The sequence below is a fragment of the Oncorhynchus nerka genome, linkage group LG17 (genome assembly GCF_034236695.1).
Source record: "Oncorhynchus nerka isolate Pitt River linkage group LG17, Oner_Uvic_2.0, whole genome shotgun sequence".
NCBI lineage: Eukaryota > Metazoa > Chordata > Actinopteri > Salmoniformes > Salmonidae > Oncorhynchus > Oncorhynchus nerka.
In genome coordinates this window covers 50,806,239-50,814,099 of record NC_088412.1, presented here as the reverse complement: position 1 = coordinate 50,814,099, position 7,861 = coordinate 50,806,239, and the positions used below count along the sequence as shown (strand labels likewise).

The 7,861-nt window shown below is 42.0% G+C and overlaps 1 pseudogene; it reads left to right on the top strand.

Moving 5' to 3' along the window:
• Window positions 1–396: 396 nt before the first annotated feature.
• LOC115145387 (desmoplakin-B-like) overlaps window positions 397–7,861 on the top strand; it is a 46,580-nt pseudogene continuing 39,115 nt past the window's right edge.

Sequence of the window (7,861 nt, the reverse complement as noted above, 5' to 3'; positions counted from 1 at the left end):
TTAACTCTAACCCAAACCCTAAACCTAACTCCTAACCCTAATTGCTAACCCCTTACCCTAACCCTAATTGTAACCCTAACCCATAAACTTCAAATATCCTTTGTCCTCATGGGGACATGTCCCCACGAGGTAGATTTTTCCTTGTTTTTACTATCCTTGTGGGGACTTTGGGGGATTTTAGGTGCCCACAAGGATTGAAGAACCAAACCAAACACACACACCACTTATCCACCTAGGCTGGGCTACGGAACATACATATCATACTAAATGGAAGACAACAGATTTACGTTTATTATGATACATCTCCCCCTGAGTACAGGTTGAGATAGAGGAGGGCCGGGGACGTGGAAAGAAAAAAACACTAAATTAAAATATTTTTCTAGGCAAGTAGGTTGATGAAAGGTGTGGTCTGTTTTGTTTGGCCAAAAACGATACTTTCCCGTGTTGCAGATCAAGTCGGTGCTGCCTAGGGACTCTGCTCCGCAGACAGGTGCAGGAGGGATCACATCAACCGCTTCAGACAGTCTCCTCGGACAGCTTTTGCGCACTGCAGCCAGGATTTCAAACTCTTCGTCCACCATTTTTCTCCACCGGAGTTTTATAACTTTTTGGATCAAGAGATGAGTCTCTACGGGTCCCAGAGGGTGCTTTATGTCAGCCGCAGTATCGGGTCCAGGCCCGACCTGAGCGGCAGAAGTGGACAATATGCCCAGAGCGAAGCGCACGGTGGTAGTGGATACGGACAGGAGTACATGTACGATAATACTTACAGTTACTCAAAGGCTTCCATGCGAGGTGGTGGTGGAGGACAGGGGTAAGAATTGTTTTTCTTCAAAAGGCCCCTATTCTGCTGGTAGGGTACTGTGTTACACGATTGCGTTCACTTGCCCGTATACATTTGAACTAGGCTACAACTCCATTGCCACTGAAGATAAATACAATGCACTATATAACCGTGTCATCTAGTCACATTATTTCAATCTAGTTCATTATTTTTTTATGTCAAGGTCTTGATTTTTGTCGGGGGGATAATTATAGGCCTGTTATGTGTCGTTGTCGTATATATATAGCCTAGGCTATGGCAGGGGCGAATATTATCTGTGACTGCCGACCCAGTTAATAATTTATTAGGTATCATTGAGAGGTCTTTGTTTCCAAGAATAACGACCTGCTGTCTTAAACCATGTGACAACCCCCCAAAAAATACAGAAAATGAACCACACAGCAAATTCTTCAGCGTTAAATCAACACTGACATTTAGTGTTACATATAACTATGGGCCAGTGTCTAAATGGGTCCACCCTTTTCAGTGTTAAATTAAAACTGTGCTTAGAGCTGACACTGTTACACTTTTTCAGTGTTAAGGAATGAACACTTTTAGGGTTGTGCAATACTACCTCATATAGTATTTTTAACACTAGGAAGTGTATATAGTTTGCACCAATGGTGTTATGCAATTATTTATTTTTTTACAGAACGTAATCAACATAATACACATTACTTAATTTTAAAAAATAACACTAGGATGTGTGTATAGTTTGCACCAATGGTGTTGTGCAATACCACCTCATAGGATTTGAACCATTATGCAAATGCAGGTCCTTCAGAAAGTACCCCTTGACTTTTCCCACATAAAAAAGCAGACATTTAATATCCCTTTGAGCATGGTGAAGTTATTAATTACACTTGGGATGGTGTATCAATACACCTAATCACTACAAAGATACAGGCATACTTCCTAACTCAGTTGCCGGAGAGGAGGCCAATTGCATGTTGAGACATGCAGATTTGAATGGCTGTTATAGGAGAAAACTGATGATGGATCAACAACATTGTAGTTACTCCACAACAGTAACCTAAATGACAGAGTTTAATGGCTGTGATAGGAGAAAACTGAGGATGGATCAACAACATTGTAGTTACTCCACAATACTAACCTAAAGGACAGAGTTTAATGGCTGTGATAGGAGAAAACTCAGGATGGATCAACAACATTGTAGATACTCCACAATACTAACCTAATTGACAGAGGGAACAGAAGGAAGCCTGAGCAGAATATATTTTTTCCAAATCATCCATCCTGTTTGCAACAAGGCACTGAAGTAAAAGTACAAAAAATGTGACAAAGAAATGAGCTTAATGTCCTGAATACAATGTGTTATGTTGGGAGCAAATCCAACACAACACATCACTGAATACCGCTCTTCATAGTTTCAAGCATGGTGGTGGCTGCATCATGTTATGGGTATGCTTGTCAACGGTAAGGACTAGGTTGTTTGTTTAGGATAAAAATAAACAGAATCAAGTTAAGCACAGGCAAAATGGAGGAAAACGTGGTGGTCTGCTTTCCAACAGACAGTGGGAGACACATTCACATTTTAGCAGGGAAATAACCTTAAACTCAAGGCCAAATAAACACTGAGTTGCTCACCAAGACAACACTGAATGTTCCTGAGTGGCCTAGTTACAGTTTTGACTTAAATCTGCTCAAATCTATGGCAAGACCTGAAAATGTCTGTCTAGCAATGATAAACTATCAACTTGACAGAGCTTGAAGAATTTAAAAAAAGAATAAAGTGCAAATATTGTACAATCCAGATGTGCAAAAGCTCTTAGAGACTTACCAGAAAGACTCACAGCTGTAATCGCTGCAAGGTGATTCTAAGATGAATTGACTCGGGGGTGTGAATACTTACAGTACCTGTCAAAAGTTTGGACACACCTACTCATTCCAGGGTGTTTCTTTATTTTCACTATTTTCTACATTGTAGAATAATAGTGAAGAAGTCAAGTAGGAAATAAAAAAATATGAAATCATGTAGTAACCAAGAAAATTAAATATACTTTATATTTGAGATTCTTCAAAGAAGCCACCCTTTGCCTTGATGACAGCTTTGCACACTCTTGGCATTCTCTTAACCAGCTTCATGAGGTAGTCACCTGGAATGCATTTAAATTAACAGGTGTGCCTTGTAAAATGTACATTTCTGGAATTTCTTTCCTTTTTAATGTGTTTGAGCCAATCAGATGTGTTGTGACAAGATAGGGGTGGTATACAGCATATAGCCCTATTTGGTAAAAGACCAAGTCCTTATTATGGCAAGAACAGCTCAAATAAGCAAAAAAAAAGTGTTATACATCGGTTTAAAGATGAACTTCTTGTTAATCCAACCACGGTGTCAGATTTCAAAAATGCTTTACGGCGAAAGCCTACCATGCGATTAACCTCAGTTTTGTTTGCAAGTTTTGTTCAGTAATCCACAGGCTCAAAGGCAGTCACAACAGGCAGACGAAAAATCCGAAAAGTATCAGTAAAGTTTGTAGAAACATGTCAAACGATGTTTATAATCAATCCTCAGGTTGTTTTTAGTCATAATAATCAATAATATTTAAACCGGACAAAAGTTTTGTCAATATAAAAGGAAAACAAGAAAGGCGCATCCTCGGTCGTGCGCATGAAAAACCTCTGGGACACTGCAGGGTCCACTTACTCAGAGAGGTCTTACTCCCTCATTTTTCAGAATACAAGCCTGAAACAATTTAGTGGAATCTAGAAGCCATAGGAAGTGCAACTTGAGTCCTAAATCAATGAAGGCATCCTGGTCCGTGACTGGGCTGGTTTTCTTTTTGTAATCCGTGATTGACTGTAGACCCTGCCACATACCTCTTGTGTCTGAGCCATTGAATTGCGATTCTACTTTGTCTCTATACTGACGCTTAGCTTGTTTGATTGCCTTGCGGAGGGAATAGCTACACTGTTTGTATTCGGTCATGTTTCCGGTCACCTTGCCCTGATTAAAAGCAGTGGTTCGCGCTTTCAGTTTCACGCAAATGCTGCCATCAATCCACGGTTTCTGGTTTGGGAATGTTTTAATCGTTGCTATGGGATCGACATCTTCAACGCACGTTCTAATGAACTCGCTCACCGAATCAGCGTATTCGTCAATGTTGTTGTCTGACGCAATACGAAACATATCCCAGTCCACGTGATGGAAGCGGTCTTGGAGCGCGGAGTCAGATTGGTCGGACCAGCGTTGAACAGACCTCAGCGTGGGACCTTCTTGTTTTAGCTTCTGTCTGTAGGCAGGGAGCAACAAAATGGAGTCGTGGTCAGCTTTTCCGAAAGGAGGCGGGGGAGGGCCTTATATGCATCGCGGAAGTTAGAATAGCAATGATCCAAGGTTTTACCAGCCCTGGTTGCGCAATCGATATGCTGATACAATTTAGGGAGTCTTGTTTTCAGATTAGCCTTGTTAAAATACCCAGCTACAATGAATGCAGCCTCAGGATATATGGATTCCAGTTGGCAAAGAGTCAAATAAAGTTCGTTCAGAGCCATCGATGTGTCTGCTTGGGGGGAATATATACGGCTGTGATGATAATCGAAGAGAATTCCCTTGGTAGATAATGCGGTCGACATTTGATTGTGAGGAATTCTAAATCAGGTGAACAGAAGGACTTGAGTTCCTGTATGTTGTTGTGACCACACCACGTCTCGTTAACCATAAAGCATACGCCCCCGCCCCTCTTCTTACCAGAAAGATGTTTGTTTCTGTCGGCGCGATGCGTGGAGAAACCAGCTGGCTGCACCGACTCCGATAGCGTCTCTCGAGTGAGCCATGTTTCCGTGAAGCAAAGAACGTTACAGTCCCTGATGTCCCTCTGGAATGCTACCCTTGCTCGGATTTCATCAACCTTGTTGTCAAGAGACTGGACATTGGCGAGTAGTATGATAGGGAGTGGCGCGCGATGTGCCCGTCTCCGGAGCCTGACCAGAAGACCGCTTCGTTTACCACCATGAAGCATGGAGGAGGTGTGATGGTGTGGGGGTGCTTTACTGGTAACACTGTCTGTGAATTATTTAGAATTCAAGGCACACTTAAGCAGCATGGCTACCACAACATTTTGCAGCGATATCCCATCTATCCCATCTAGTTTGGGCTTAGTGGGACTATCATTTGTTTTTCAACAGGACAATGACCCAATGCACCTTCAGGCTGTGTAAGGGCAGATTTACCAAGAAGGAGAGTGATGGAGTGCTGCATCAGATTACCTGGCCTCCACAATCACCTGACCACCCAATTGAGATGGTTTGGGAAGAGTTGGACTGCAGAGTGAAGGAAAAGCAGCCAACAAGTGCTCAGCATGTGGGAACTCCTTCAAGGCTGTTGGAAATGCATTCCAGGTGAAGCTGGTTGAGAGAATGTGAAGAATGTCCAAAGCTGTCATCAAGGGTGGCTGCTTTGTAGAATCTCAAATATAAAACATATTTTGATTTGTTTAACATTTTTTTTGGTTACTAATTGATAACATATGTGTTATGTCATAATTGTGATAGTGAGTAAAAACAAAGAAACACCCTTGAACGAGTATGTGTCCAAACTTTTGACTGGTACTGTATGCAAATTAGATACCTCTGTACTTCATTTTGAATAAATGAGCAAACATTTCTAAAAACATGTTTTCACTTTGTCATTATTGGGTACTGTGTGAAAGATGGGTGAGACAAAACATAGATTTAATATTTTTTTTACTCCGGCTGTAACACAACAAAATGTGGAATAAATCCCAGGATATGAATACCTTCTAAAGACAATGTAGGTCTGTATCTCTTGACAAGGTCACCCGTGTTGGATTAAGGACATTACAATAATGTTTACGAGACTTTAGTGCCACATGCTCTTATATAAGCATGTACAAAGACTTCAGAACTGGTAGCGGACATGCTCAAACTTGAATTAGCAAAGAGCCCTTCATCTGCTACAACACTTCGACTTGCATGTGGCCAAAAACAATGAATTGAAAGCCACATCCCCACCAAGCCACAGCTCCAATATAATTTCCCCTTTTTGAGTGAATTGACTGTATTTGTTAGTGACAGAGACATGCTTGTTGAATCCATACATTTCCAGTCCTATGGACTGAAATTTCGCCCATGAAATAAATATACATGTCATATAATGTTAGAACTAATGCATAAATATTGCATGTCAAATTGGCTAGCAAACGAATAACAGATCACGTCAATATGGCTAGTTAACGGGCTATGATCATAAACAGCGTGCAGTTACTTGCTGAATAACTCTAATGACAGCTAAATGTGGGATAATCGGTAATGTGTTTTTGACTATCGTCTCCAAGAGGTGATGATATTAAACCAATGGTTTTAGTGGACCTAGGGGGTCGTCTCCTTGCTCCTAGCCAAATGGCGCCAACACACTGGCAGTGAAGGACGGTGCTCCACGTAGGTCTCTCAACCTGGAGGACTACAAGAAGAGGAGGGACTTGATCTAAAGAACTACAGGAAGAGGAAGGGCAATGGTTTTAGTGGACCTAGGGGGTCGTCTCCTTGCTCCTAGCCAAATGGCGCCAACACCCTGGCAGTGAAGGACGGTGCTCCACGTAGGTCTCTCAACCTGGAGGACTACAAGAAGAGGAGGGACTTGATCTAAAGAACTACAGGAAGAGGAAGGGCAATGGTTTTAGTGGACCTAGGGGGTCGTCTCCTTGCTCCCCCAGCAGCCAAATTGAACGCTCTGCATCGTATTGTGACGTTTTATTGATATCAACCTATACAATTCTATAGAGTCTACAGTATGGAGGTCATGGTTACAGTTGAATATGTCTGTGATGACACAGGCAGCCCAATTCTGATATTTTCCCCCACTAATTGGTCTTTTTGACAGTCACATCAGCTCTTTTCACATCAGATCTTTTTCAGAGCTGATCTGATTGGTCAAAAGACCAATTAGTGTGGGGGGGGAACGATCAGAATTGGGCTCCCTGTGTAAATGCAGCCTCTGTGTTGTTGTGTTGCAAATGGCATAGGGAAAATGTGACAGTTCTCTTGACTCACATTTCCCCTTTGTCTATCCCTGCACTCATGCTCAATTCAACTAGGGCATAGCGGAATCATCCTCGGATAACTAACGACTTGCTAATTGCTACACTAAGATAATAACTCATTACGGTAAACCTTTGGGATCATTGATGTACATAGCAGAAAGTGTAATTGATGATGGGGATATTGATGATGATGCTGACTACAATGTTGTTGTTTGAGGATGAAGATGATTATGATAACGATGTTTATATTATCGATGATGTTGACATATATACTGAGAACAACAATGATAGTCATGAAACTACTTGAAATGCCAAGATAACAAGTAACAGTTAACAAAGTTCTTGTTTTAGAAACACCTAAGGGGACCAGTATCTGAGAATGAGGGGAGCAGTATCTGAGAATGAGGGGAGCAGTATCTGAGAATGAGGGGAGCAGTATCTGAGAATGAGGGGACCAGTATCTGAGAATGAGGGGACCAGTATCTGAGAATGAGGGGAACAGTATCTAAGAATGAGGGGAGCAGTATCTGAGAATGAGGGGAACAGTATCTAAGAATGAGGGGAACAGTATCTAAGAATGAGGGGACCAGTATCTGAGAATGAGGGGAACAGTATCTAAGAATGAGGGGACCAGTATCTGAGAATGAGGGGAGCAGTATCTGAGAATGAGGGGACCAGTATCTGAGAATGAGGGGAACAGTATCTGAGAATGAGGGGAACAGTATCTAAGAATGAGGGGAGCAGTATCTGAGAATGAGGGGAACAGTATCTAAGAATGAGGGGAACAGTATCTAAGAATGAGGGGACCAGTATCTGAGAATGAGGGGAACAGTATCTGAGAATGAGGGGACCAGTATCTGAGAATGAGGGGAACAGTATCTAAGAATGAGGGGAACAGTATCTAAGAATGAGGGGACCAATATCTGAGAATGAGGGGACCAGTATCTGAGAATGAGGGGAGCAGTATCTGAGAATGAGGGGAGCAGTATCTGAGAATGAGGGGAGCAGTATCTGA